Genomic DNA, 14,464 nt, shown 5'->3' on the forward strand with positions numbered 1-14,464 from the left:
CGAGAAGGGAACCATCCCTTAGTTGAGCTGTCCTTTTGCACAGATGTCCAGCCTCAGTGGGGTCTCCTGGCCTCAGCGTAGACTCCCAGCCTTGAGGTGAATCCTGGTGCGGTCTGGATGTTCGATACCTGTGCAGACTGGGTTGAAAGGATTGTTATTCTGAACATTTTATTTCCTTATTTTTCTCATTTTTATCCAAAGAATTTGTACTTAAGGCACTTTGGTACATAAGATGGCACTCTCAATTGTGACTTGTAAATTTTTCACTGTACCCACGTAAGTACATATTATAATAAAACTCATTCTGAGTTATTTGGAAATGACTAAAGGTGATTCGTAACTTTAACGCTCAGCAAAACAGGAAGTGTATTTATTAGCATGTGATTTTTATTTTCTTACTCCTGTGGAATTAAGTTTGAATGCACAAACTCCCTGAGGAGTTTCAGTTGATGTGAGCAGGTACACGATTAATGAATTTAAGGTGTTCCTTGATGGATGGCCATTATGCAGGGATACTTGCTATCTGCGGAACTGAATCCAGATGTAATGAGGGTGAACCACAGGGGCCTACTCCTGTCGGTTCGAATATTTTTAGAAACATATTCCCAAATTCCCTCAGCAAGTATGTGCAGTTACAAAATAGATAGTGCAACTCAGGAGTGTAATGAGCATGTGTAGTTTTTGTAACCTGAATTGTTATTGTGATTGCAAGACAAGCAGGGACAATGAAGCAAGAGGTAATAGTGGAACAGGTTATGTGGTAGCAATCAAATCTGTTCACTCCAGCATTTTCACTACTTCCAATATATTTCACAGAATAGTTGGCAAGATGTCACATGGTGCACCTTTAACGGTTGAAGTTTGCAGTCGTTAACAAGGATGTTACACTACATCAAGTCATTTTCCTTTCGAATCCTAGCAGTCTGTGCCTGGTTTATCTTGTTTGCTTTTTGGAAATCTACCAAACCAAAGTAAGTACGTAAGGAAGGATTTGATTCATAGTTGATGTAAGAACACGCAGTGCAGCTCATCAGTTAGGGCAGGAAAGTTGAGTGTATGACACAAGATAAACAGGCAATGTTTGAAGGGAACCTATGAGATGCAGGGAATCTGCCAGTGATGACTCAGCGTGTACCTGAGCTACTTAGAATTAATGAGACATAATGATCTGGAAGTTGCCAAGTTCAATCCCTGTTCAATGCAGAGTTAGCTGATTCTAACAGATGTAGCATTTGCGTTCCCATCATTTGCTTGAATGTTCTTCAATGGTGAAGGTGGAAATTAGGAGGGAGTTTTCAGTTCCTGTTTGCCATTGAGTAATTCATGGCAGAATATGGCTGCTGGGAGAAAACAAGTTGTACTTTCTTCACCAACCCACATAGCGTAATCCCTATTCCCCAGTGCTCGATGTCAACACTTATATGTGAGGGTTGTATACATCACCTGCATACTGAGGCTCACCTTACTCACTTGGAACCCATATCCCAACAACATGGAGTATCTTAAGGAGTGAAGGGGGGGAAATGTGAATAGGAACTGGGGGAAAAGAAAACTCATGAAGAAAATGTAAAGGAGTTCTATACTGAGCACTGAGGGGACGATTAAATGATTGTGCGAGTTCAATGGGATGGAGTGCATAGGAAAAAGGATAAAATTGAGGTTGAAAGACGTAATGAAATACACTGCAATTCACTTTCTGATTTCAAATTATTGCACACAACCTTTCCTCAGAGATGTAATTTCATATTTTCATGCTCTGTAGAAAATATCTAAGTTATGAAAATGTACAAAGCTATATTCTCATTGAATATTTATTTGTCTAGCTTAGTGTTATCTAGATGTGAGGTTGTGCAAACAAAAAGCAGCAGATAAAAGAGGGCAGAATGATCAAAACATTCTTTAACCTTGGCAGAACCAAAGTGATTACAGAGTAATGTAAAACAGGAAGATACATATGTGCTGTGATAAACATATTTTTGTAGCAGTGAATAAAGGAGGATGACAATTCAATCTCTTTCAGAATTCTAAAGTAATCACTGACTCATGTCTGTTCAGGTAGTTGATTGATACACTGGACATCAATTTTACATAAGAAACTAAAGCAAGACAAAACCATCTATTCTTCACCCTACTCCTTTCAGAGTTTTTGTACAATCTACCTCATCATACATGATCCCCATCAATTTAATTTCCTTCCATAGATCATGGACTATCTTACCATGGATTTTTCCCATCTATTAATATCTTTCTCCATGTAAAGTCTTTCATTATATAAACCCACTAATTTCTAGCTATAGACATACGTAATCTATTTTGTCATGAATTGCATTCATCCACTTAATCTTCTAAGTGTGACTTCTACGACATTTATTCTAAAGCATGGAAAGTATTAGGCTGAACTTAGTGCCACCTTTAGAAGGTCATTGTGGACCAGATCACACACTGTCAGTCTGAAGATGCCCTGCATGGTTAATATCTTTTGTCCCAGATTTGCCAGGCTATAACCTTTGTGAACAAAAAACAATCTAACCCTCACCCCTTGACATTCAACAGTATTGCCATCATTGAACTTCCCCAGTATCAACATCCTGGGTGCTATCATTGACCAGAAACTCAATTGGACTTGCCACATAAATACTGCCCAAAAGAGCAGGTCAGTGGGTAAGAATACAGAGGTCAGTAACTCAACTGACTCTCCAAAGCCTAGCCACTATCTACAAGGCACAAGCCAGCTGTGTGATGGAATACTCCCCATTTGCCTGGATGAGTGCAGCTCCAGCAACACTCAAGAAGCTTGACACCATCCAGGACAAATATGATTGACACCATATTTGCAAGCATCCACTCCCTCCACTATCGACTGTCATTCGCAGCCGTATGTACTACCTACAAGATGCACTGCAGAAACTCACCACAGATCCTTGGATAACACTTTCTAAACACATGACCACTTCCATGCTAGAAGGGAAAGGGCAGCAGATATATGGGAAACACCACCATGTTCAAGTTCCCCTCCAAGTTACTCACCATTCTGACTTGGAAATATGTCACGTCCTTTACTGTGGCTGTGTCAAAGTCTTAGAATTCCCTCCGTAATGGCATTGTGGGCCAACCCAGAGCAGGTGGATTGAAGCAGTCTAAGAAGGCAGCTCACCACCACCTTCTCAAGGGCAACTAGGGATAAGCAATAAATACACACAAATGAGTGGAAAACAAAAAGGTGATTTAGCACTTGGCTTTGCAGACAGGGACCTGGACACTCTGATGGATGGATGGGGTGGTGCAGAGGAAGGATGTCCTCTTTCCCAGACTGGAAGGGGTGAACAACTGGCTACCATGCCAGCCTGGTCTGTTGTTGCTTTCTGGGTCAGTGCCATCTTAGCTGTCTGAGGAATGTCTTGTTCTGTAGGAAGAAGGTCAATGACCTTCTCTGCTCAGTCATGGTAAATGTGGCCTCACACTCATTCTGTCTGTGCTACTGCACCTGCCTCCCACTAAGGCTTGTGCTCTACCACTCTCACTATTCCCTGCAACCATCTTCAGTCACTTGCACAATTGCCCGAACCACGAACCCTGCAACCTCTCCCCGCTGCCTACTCATTCACGTAGAACTTCTTTCCCCTAGTTGCATCAGCCACTAACAGCCGTGGCATTCAGTTTCATCTCAATTAATCCTTGCCTTTTTATATTTCCAGCACAATAGGGCAGAAGGAGCCAAGTTGGGTGGTGGGCTGCCCAGCATAGAGCTCCTCACCACCTGCAAGGAGACAATCCTGACCCTGACCACCCCAAGCAGCTGACCAGCCATGACTGGCATCAGAGCCCCTCACTGAAGGATATCCCCATCAACTTAATTAAGGACTACCTACCTTAAACTTTAAGACATGGCAATTGCTTGAAGCATTTAGATTTTTGCAGCATTTACTGCTGGTACACAGTGTAGGAATGAGATTTATGTCGAATGATGCTGTACAGCAATATATCCCCCCCTTGACTGATCACTGCTGACAATCATGACCAGCAGCTGGCTTTGTGTCTGCATTGAAAAGAAAGGCAAGACAGAAGTACTGTGAGCGCTTAAGTTCCAGTTGATTAGCCAAAGCACAAAAGGCCAGAGATCTGTTAGAATCCAAGGAGGCTCAAAGGGAGTGAGTGTTGAGAGAGTGAGCAAACAGCCAGCAATGCAGCTTTGTCCAATTCGTGAGCCGGATGCCAATCCAAGCACACACCATGTCTCTTGCAGCAGCTTTGCTGGTGCACCCCAAGGTACAGCATTAAAGAGCAGAAGTGTAGTGTGAGGGAATCAGAGATACACTATGAGGTTGCAGTGAGGTTGGTACAAGATGAATGCCAAGGTTGGTGCATGCAGCCACTGACCATGAAGTGTACCCTGAGGTATTGGTATAGGATGTCCAAATTGGAGGGCTGGAGTCACCAGTATTTGCTCCAACTTTAAAATAAAGAACTCTTGGCATCTGGTTTCTGTCCAGTAGTTGGTGGAATAGCAGAAAAATTACATCTAAACTGGAAATGTTAGCTTGCTCTCTCTCCACAGATGCTGCCTCACCCAGTGATTTCTAGAACTTGTTTTCTTTTCACTGTTTATTAGTGAGCTGACTCTCAGTAATAATGAGGAACAATCCCAGTTTATCAGCTTTGTACTGCTCACTTGTGAGATCCCCATGGTGATATCCTCAACTCCAGAATGGTATTATTTGACATCCTACCCAATTTACCGAAATTTTTCACCATAGCTGTTTTGTTAAGGTCCTGGGAAGATTCTGTCCACTGTGCTTTTATTTTCTCATTTTGTACTCGTCTCAAAGGTCTGACTAAAGCTCGGATATGTACATGTGGAGACTCTTTGATTATTATTATTGTTCACTTGTGCAATATGGCTGTCACTGGAAATCCAGCATTTATTGACAATTCCCAATTGCTGTTGAAAAGATGATGGTGACCTACCTTGTTAAACCATTGTAGTACACCTGGTGTAGCTCATCCAAAGTGAGATTTATAGCATGGAGAGAGACCCTTCAGCCCATTGTGTCCGTGCCAGTCATCAAGCACCTATCTATTCTCGCCCCGTTTTCCTGCATTTGGCCAATACCCTCCATTGGTACTTCAAATGCAGATCTAAATACTTCTTAAATACTGTGATGGTTCCTGCCTCTTCCACCCTTTCAAGCAGTGAGTTCCAGACCTCTAGTTGAATAAGTTCTTCCTTAAATCCCCTCAAAACATCTTGACCTTTACCTGAAAACAATCCCTTTAATTATCGCTCTCACAAGTAAAAGAAAACATTCCTTCCCGTTTATCCTGACTATGCCCCTCACCATTTTGTACCTCAGTCACAATATAACCCCACCCTTCCCCACCCAGAACTACTCTCAGTATTCCAACTGTAGTCTAACTATGGTTTATACAGCTTCATTATAACCCTGCTATTAGGTGGGGAATATATTTTTTTATTCATTTGTGGGACTTGTGTATCACTGGCTGGCCAGCATTGATAGCCCATCCCTATTTGCCCCTTGAGAAGGTGGTGGTGAGCTGCCTTCTTGAATCGTCTCAGTCCACTTGCTGTGGGTTGACCCACAATGTCAGTATGGAGGGAATTCCAGGATTTTGACCCAATGACTAAAGGAACACGGTATATTTCCAACTCAGGATGGTGAGTGGCTTGGAGGGGAACTTGACGGTGGTGGAAGTGATCATGGATTTGGAAGGTGCTGTCTAAGGATCTTTGGTGAATTTCTGCAGTGCATCTTGTAGATAGTACACACTGCTGCTACTGAGACCTGGTCATGGAGAGATTGAATGTTTGTGGATGTAGTGCCAATCAAGCGGGTTGCTTTGTCCTGGATGATGTCAAGCTTCTGGAGTGTTGTTGGAGCTGCCCACATCCAGGCAAATGGGGAGAATTCCATCACACTCCTGACTTGCGCCTTGTAGATAGTAGATAGACTTTGGGGAGGTGAGTTACTGACTGCAGTAACCCCAGTCTCTGACCTGTTCTTGTACCCACTGTGTTTATGTGGTGAGTCCAGTTGAGTTTCTGGTCAATGGCAGCCCCAAGGATGTTGACAGTGGGGGTTTCAGTGATGGTAATACCATTGAATATCAAGGGGCGGTGGTCAGTGTTTCTCTTATTAGTGATGAACATTGTCTGGCATTTATGTGGCCTGAATTTTACTTGCCACTTGTCAGCCTTAAGCCTGGGTATTGTCCAGATATTGTTGCAATTGAGCACAGACTGCTTCAGTATCTGAGGAGTTGCAAATAGTGTGAACACTGTGCAATCATTGACAAACATCCCCACTTCTGACCTTATGACAGAGGGAAGGTCATTGATGGAGCAGCTGAAGATTGTTGAGCCTAGGACACTACCCTGAGGGACTTCTGCAGAGATGTCCTGGAACTGAGATGACTGACCCTCCACAACTATCTTCCTTTGTGCCAAGAATGACTGTAACCAATGGAGTGTTTACCCCCGATACCCATTGATTCCAGTTTTGCCAGGACTCCTTAATGCAATATTTGGTCAAATGTGGCCTTGATGTCACTCTCACCTCACCTCTGGAATTCAGCTCTTTTGTCCCTGTTTGAACAGGCTGTAATGAGATCAGGAGCTGAGTGACCCTGACGAAACCCAAACTGGCAGGTTATTGCTGAGCAGATGCTGCATGATAGCACTGTTGATGACCCCTTCCATCACTTTACTGATGATGAAGAGTAGACTGATTGGGCGGTAATTGGCTGAGTTGGATTTGTCCTGCTTTTTGTGAACAGGACATAGCTGGGCAATTTTCCACATTATCAGGTAGACGCCAGTATTGTCACTGTACTGCAAGAGGTTGGCTAGGGGAGCGGCAAGTTCTGGAGCACACCTCTTCAGTACTATTGCCGGACTGTTATCAGTTTTTGTTGTATTCAGTGCCTCTAGCCATTTCTTGATATCATGTAGAGTAAATCAAATTGGCTAGAGACTGATTTCTGTGATGCTCGGGTCCACTGGAGGAGCCCGAGATGAATCATTCACTCTGCACTTCTGACTGAAGGTTATTGCCAATGCATCAGCCTTAGCTTTTGCATTGACGTACTGCACCCCTCCATCTTTGAGGATGGGGATATTTGTGGAGCCTCTTCCTCCCCCAATGAGTTGTTAAATTGTCCACTACCATTCACGGCTGGATGTGGAAGGACCGAAAGCTTAGATCTGATCCCTTGGTTGAAGGTTTGCTTAGATCTGTCTGTCAGTGGCTGTTTATGCCATTTTGGCATGTAAGTAGTCCTGTTTGGTAGCTTCATCAAGTTGACCCCTCACTTTTAGGTCAGCCTGGTGCTGCTCCTGGCATGTCCACCTGCACTCTCCATTGAACCAGGGTTGATCCCGTTGCTGGACGGTAATGGTTGAGTGGGGGATATGCCAGGCCATGAGGTTGCAGATTGGGCTAGAGTACAGTTCTGCTGCTGTTGATAGCCTCATGGATGCCCAGTCTTAAGCTGCTAGATCGGTTTGAAGTCTGTCCCATTTAGCACGGTGATAGTGCCACACAATATGATGGAGGTTATTCTCAGTGTGAAGGCAGGACGTCGTCTCCATAAGGACAGTGCAGTGGTCGCTTTTCCTTATACTGTCATGGACAGATGCTTCTGCAGCTGGCAGATTAGTAAGGATGAGGTCAAGTATGTTTTTTCCTCTTGTTGGTTCTTTCACCATCTGCCACAGGCCCAGTCTAGTAGTTATATCCTTTAGGACCCAACCAGCTCAATCAGTAAAGCTGCTGCTACCAAGCCACTCTTGGTGGTGGATATTGAAATCCCCCACCCCGAGTACATTTTGCACCCTTTGCCACCCACAGTGCTTCCTCCAAGTATTGTTCAACATGGAGGAGTACTGATTCATCAGCTGAAGGAGGATGATACTTTGTAACCAGTAAGAGGTTTCCTTGCCCATGTTTAACCTGAAGCCATGAGACTTCATGGGGTCTGATTTCAAGGACTCCCAGCTAATTCCCTCTTTACTGTATCCCACTGTGTCGCCACTTCTTCTGGGTCTGTCCTGCCAGTGGGACAGAGCATATCCAGGTGTGGTAAAGGTGGTGTCTGGGGTGTTATCTGTAAGGTATGATTCCGTAAGAATGATTATGTCAGGCTGTTGCTTGACTAGTCTGTGAGACAGCTCTCCCAAATTCGGCACTAGACCCCAGATGTTGGTAAGGAGAACTATGCATGGTTGACAGGGCTGTTTGTGTTTTGCCGCTCTCTTTTCCAGTTCCATGGTCGATGCTAGTGGTCCGTCGCCTTCATTTCCTTGTTGTGACTTTCTAGCAATTGATACAACCGAGTGGCTGGCTGGGCCATTTCAGAGGGCAGCTGAGTCAACCCCATTGCTGTGGCTCTGGTGTCACATGTAGGCCAGACCAGGTAAGGATGACAGGTTTCCTTCTCTGAAGGACATTAGTGAGCCGGATGGGTTCTTCCGACAATTGACAATGGTTTCATGGTCATTAGTCGACTCTTAATTCCAGTTTTTTTTAAATTGAATTAAAATTCCACCATCTGCTGTGATGGGATTCAAACCCAGGTCCCCCAGAACATTATTCTGGGTTTCTGAGTTCCTCATCGAGCAATAATACCACTAGGCCATCGCCTCCCTTGTCAATTTCTGTTCTTGGTATTAAACATTTCTCTTGGAATTTGATAACAACAGAGTTGTTTATTAGACATTTCAGAAGATGAATAAGGGCCTGGAATTGAATGTAGGCAGTTGCTGTAAGGGCAGTAGATATCCATCCTGAAAGGGCATTAGTGAAGCAGATAGATTTTTAATGACAATCCAGTAGTTGTTCAGTTAACATTACTGATATTAGCATTTTATTCTAGATATATTTAGTTAAACTATTTAATTTCCCCATATGCCATCTGCAGTGCCCATCCTTCCTGTAACGTAAATAGCTACAACAAAATATTGCATTTAATTAGCTTCTTTGTTATAACAAAATATGAAAATCAAGGCCCAGTAATGAAAAAATCATCACCAAGGAAAGACAGCATAGGCAGTTGGCACTAGTGAAACTAATGAGGATTTGAATGATGAAAAGGGAAGGGTATATAATTAGAGGCTGATGGAGAAAAGAATGACGTCTTACTAGAAGATCCAATTGCTGTGACCTAGAAAGATACAGCCATTCGAAACTTTGAATAAAGAGCCTTCTTCAGCCATTGATCCTGCAGTCAAGCCCACGGAAACTGTAAACAATGAGATCTTCTGGATCAGAGCGTTGCTGAGATTGATTTTGTGGTTGTGGGTAGTATTGCCATTGTTCATGTATGCTTCGGCTGTTTTGAGAATTAGATAATATTGGTGTTCACCACCATTCACCTTGATGATAAATTGAGTGCTGCACGTGCTGGAAGAAATTGAAATCTCCAAGATTGATTTGTCTCAGAATTCTGAACCTGACTATGATTTACGATGACCATGATATAGACTGGCCATAAATCCTTGGCTTCAAAAATAATAATCAACTTCAGTGAATTATCACTTAGTGCTCTTCTACACAATGCCCATTTCTGCAGTGATTTTAATCCTGACCTGAAAGTTTGCTTATACATAATAAATAGAATCTTACTGCTATTACAGTGTATTAACACCATTCTCTCAATGTTTGTCTCTTCAGTGACCTTCAGAATTCAATGTGTACCTAGTCACACACAAGATGTGCATTTCTGATATTCAGAAAGGAGCAGCCCATAAAAGTCCCATTGGCATTGTGCTGGGCTTCCTCACTTCATCCTTGCATTGGTCATTCAGAAGTTCACTGCTGTCAGGAGTTCATCTTCACCATGTACATCCAGTCCCTATACATATCCATCCACCATGACAAAGGCCTCCAACCCCTCAGTTTCTTCCTCTCCCGCTAACCCAACCAGTATGCCTCCACCAACACACTCATTCAATTGGCTAAACTGGTCCTCACCCTCAACAACTTCTCCTTTGAATCCTCCCACTTCCTTCAGACCAAAGGGGTAGCCATGGGTGACTGCATGGGCCCCAGCTATGCCTGTCTCTTTGTCGGGTCCGTGGAACAGTCGACCTTCCATAGTTACACTGACACTATTGTAAGTCTGGAATTCACCAGTTTCCACATCTCCCCTTCCCCCATCTTATCCCAAATCCAACTCTCCCATTCGGCGCTGCCCTCTTGAACTTCTCCTACCTGTCCATCTTCTTTCCCAACTTCCACTCCACCCTCTGCTCTGACCCATCGCCATCATCCCCCACCTGCATCCACCTATCACCTTCCTAGCTGCCTTACCCTCCATGCCCTCCTATTTATCTCTCAACCCCCTTGGGCCCCCCTCCCACATTCCTGATGAAGGGCTTATTACCCAAAACGTCATGTCCTTGAATGTTGCCTGGCCTGCTGTGCTTTTCCAATACCACATATTTTGACAGTGAATCTCCAGCATCTGCAGTCCTTACTTTCTCCTCGTAGTCCATTATTGTACACTTAATGGTAAATCTGCTTTGTGTGCAATTTCGAATGACCAACGATAGACTGGAGGAAAAGTAAAACTTGTACTTAGTAGTCCCTTGCCCCAGAAAATCCCAGAGTACATAAAATCAGTTTGGTCATTTTTGAAATGTGGTCAACATTGTAATAGGAAACATAGCAGCCAATTTGCCATTGGCAAGCCATCTGCCACAAACAGCAACATGATTGTGATGAGAAATCTTGGTCAGCGTGAGGAGAGGATTTTTTGCCCTGTGTCAGGATAGTACAGTGGGATTATTTAAATCTGCCTGAGAAAAAAGAAAAATCAGTTTGACACATAAGCTATCAAAATGCAAGGTTCACATAATGAAGAGTGGAGCCTTAAAGATAAGATGGTTCAGGGAGGAATGATATAATGATCTCACTCTTTGAGTAGACCAGACCAGGTAAGGATGGCCAATTTCCTTCCAAACCCAGATGAGCTTTTTTGACAGTTGTTGAAATGGCTGTGGTTTCATTGTCATCATTAGGTTATTAATCCCAGATATTTAATTGAAATCAAATTTCACCATCTGCCATGTGGGATTCAGATCAAGGTCCCCAGAACATTAGTTGAGTTTCTAGATTAATAGTCCAACAAAAACACAACTAAGCCATTTCCTCCCCCAGTATACCAACCAATGTCTCTACCTAACCTATATCCCCTTACAGCCCTATACCAATTTAATCCAAACTTATTAATTCATTGCCCCAACTTACAGCCACCATGCTAACTCAACGCCAACTCAACACCAACTCATATTCTCCATGCACCTCCTACGGCCTCTCCTAACCTCTATGCTGACTCAAGGTCACCCAGTATACACAGAACCAGTGAACCCTGTAGTAATAATGATTCATAATTAATAATTCTTTTAAAGGAAACTGGTGTTACAACAACCCAATAAAGGTAGCAAGGAAACAGACCACTAAAGTATCAATAACAAATGCATTAAGTATTTTACACCTCTTAATCTCGTGCAAATAATCATTGAGACATTGATAAAAGAGACCACAGAGCAAATTTGATTATCAAATAAAGATGTCAATCGAACAAAGTCAACAGTTTGCTCCAGCTGTGTAAACAAACTCTCACTAACAAAACACCATAGTTTTATGTTTTGTGCCATCAGCAGCTGGGACAAAAAGCAAACGTGCACTCTATCGTGACCCAATGTCACAGAAGCAACAGGTGGAAATGGTGCTGCCAGTGATGTGAATAATGGGAGGGCACCCATTATTCCCACCTTTATGGGTGACAAGGCAGTAGCAGCATTCTGCTCTGGCCTGCCCCTACATCTCCCTGGTCTTGGCAGAACCCTGTGCTCCTCTCGATGGCACCCCAGCCACTGCAGCACCTCCCTGACCCCTCTTTAGTGTGCGTGTGTTGATAATAACTCCACCACATGCCAGATACAGTGGTGTCACTGGTACAAGTGTACGCACTTTCTGCAGCCTGACCAGTCACAGCCAGGTGAGGTCGCTGATCACGCCTGTGTATGTCTGACGGCCATTTTGCAGCGTTCAATGTTATTACTCCAAATCATTTAATGGAATGGGCTTGTGGGTGTGTGTAGAAGTTAAGGTCTGGAGAATCTAAAATATACATCTAGGTTAAAGTCTGGCCTGAACACCGCAGCACACAGCTATCCCTGACTCTTTCATGCACCCGTCCCACTTGAAGTAAATATTCAGGGATCTTTTTCTATCAAGTCAGGAGCAGTGAGCCAGGACATTTCTGACTCAAGATCCCCGCTCAGTAGCAGTAATGGATGCCAATTTTTATTATTTCGTTTTAAATTGTATCAGGCATGTCAATTAGCCACAGAAACAAAAATAAAAATTGCTGAAAAACCTCAGCGGGTCTGGCAGCATGTGCGGAGAGAAATCTGAGTTAATATTTCGGGTCGAGTGACCCTTGTTCAGAACAGGCTGGTCAATTGTTGAGGGGTGCGTGGTCAATTGATAATTCACACTTCTTTTTATCTGGCTGAGTCCAGATGTGCTAGGGCTGTGAAGTAAAACAAGCCTGTCTATAGGGAAAGAAGGATTAGAAGCATTCACCGTCTTCTTATAGACAATCGTGTTGGCTTTAAAGCTCATCACACGTCATTTCCTGTACACAACAAGAACTGACTTGCCTGAATTTAATATGAAGCCCATTGTCTACCGACAGAACCTCTGCCATACCCACCCATTCAACAACACTGTACTCTGAACAGTATGTGTTCTGCACCAACAAGATGTGCCAGAAATTTGAGCCAGAGTGTGATTTTTCCAGGCATGCACTGAAAGTTAGAATTATAAACAGCACAAGACCAGAGTCTGCAATAAGAGTCTCAGCTGGCAAAACCCCCTACTGGAACAATTATGTTGGAAAATTAGCCCCTTAATGTAATAGCCAGCAATTTTAAATAGCTATTAATTTTCCATTTTCACTCTCAAGTCAGGTATAGCACAGTTAGATATAGAGTTTTCTCTGTTTGTTATCTGTCTTAGCTCATAATTTAGGTCAGCCGAATCTCAAAAATGAGATTAAACCTGCTGTACAAATATCATATTTTAGCGTTTCTCATGCTAACTTCCCAGGGTATATTTGTGTGAGATTAGCATGTGATATCTGATTAAGAGACTGTTCCAATTTATTTCATTAGTACAGGACATACAGTTGCAGTCATTAGTACTTCATACAAGTGGCTAGGGACAATGTTAGCTTCCTGGTACTTGAGCAACTGACCAAACTTCCTGTGAGAGTGGGCAATGACTCAGAAGACAGCTGAATGGTCCTAAATTCACTGAGCTAGAAATTTAATGGGGATTATTTCTATCTCCTGTCATGATCTCAGCAGAACTTTGGAAATATTTGACAGGTTATGCCATCTTGGCAAGGTTTCCAACAAACATCTGCCAACGTTACACCAAGCTTTTAGAAAGCGATCGTTCCAAAGCAGATGTTCTACGCTGTGGTACCTGCATTTATTGCACTTTCCACCAGGTAGCAGTCAGAGCCACCATTAGTTTTACCCTCCTTCATCCCCAAAGACTGGGGGTGCATGGTGTCTCAGTGGTTAGCAATGCTGCCTCTCTCTGCCATGGACCTAGATTCGACTGTATCCCCTGGCTACTGCCTGTGTGGAGTTTGCACATTTTCCCATATCTGCATGGGTTTCCTCCAGGTGCTGTAGATTAGATTAGACTTACAGTGTGGAAACAGGCCCTTCGGCCCAACAAGTCCACACCGACCCACCGAAGCGCAACCCACCCATACCCCTACATTTACCCCTTACCTAACACTACGGGCAATTTAGTATGGCCAATTCACCTGACCCGCACATCTTTGGACTGTGGGAGGAAACTGGAGCACCCGGAGGAAACCCACGCAGACACGGGGAGAACATATAAACTCCACACAGTCTGTGGCCTGAGTCGGGAATTGAACCCAGGTCTCAGGCGCTGTGAGGCAGCAGTGCTAACTACTGTGCCACCGTGCCGCCCACAAATTAAAAGCCGCGACAAACCTTGGCACAGGGTAGCTAATGACACGAGCGCTTCACATGGCTAGTGTGGGGATTGAACCCATGACCTTGGCGTTATTAGTACCACGCTCTAACCAGCTGAGCTAACTGACCAACGCTGTAGTTTCCTCCCACAGTCCAAAGATGTACAGGTCAGGTGGATTAGCATGGGAAATGCAGAGTTGCTGGGATAGGGTGGGATGCTCTTTGAAGGGTCAGTATGGGCTGAATGGCCTGCTTCCACACTATAGGATTCTATGACATGAAGGCAGAATGTATCATAAAAATCAGCAACCTAGCATCCCGGATGGAGAATGAATCTATTTTTTTTCATATCCTCTGCATGGCTGCATGGTGTTTATTTAAGTGTTGCTATTTATCTTAATTAACTTTATTTTTAACATT

General features: G+C 43.6%; 1 non-coding gene across 1 annotated transcript; it reads right to left on the minus strand.

The window, feature by feature from the left end:
- Positions 1-14,099: 14,099 nt before the first annotated feature.
- On the minus strand, positions 14,100-14,173 carry trnai-aau (transfer RNA isoleucine (anticodon AAU)). Its single transcript has one exon. It is a non-coding gene; the product is annotated as a tRNA-Ile (tRNA).
- Between the last annotated feature and the right edge of the window lie 291 nt (positions 14,174-14,464).

This window comes from Hemiscyllium ocellatum, chromosome 28 (assembly GCF_020745735.1).
Source record: "Hemiscyllium ocellatum isolate sHemOce1 chromosome 28, sHemOce1.pat.X.cur, whole genome shotgun sequence".
NCBI lineage: Eukaryota > Metazoa > Chordata > Chondrichthyes > Orectolobiformes > Hemiscylliidae > Hemiscyllium > Hemiscyllium ocellatum.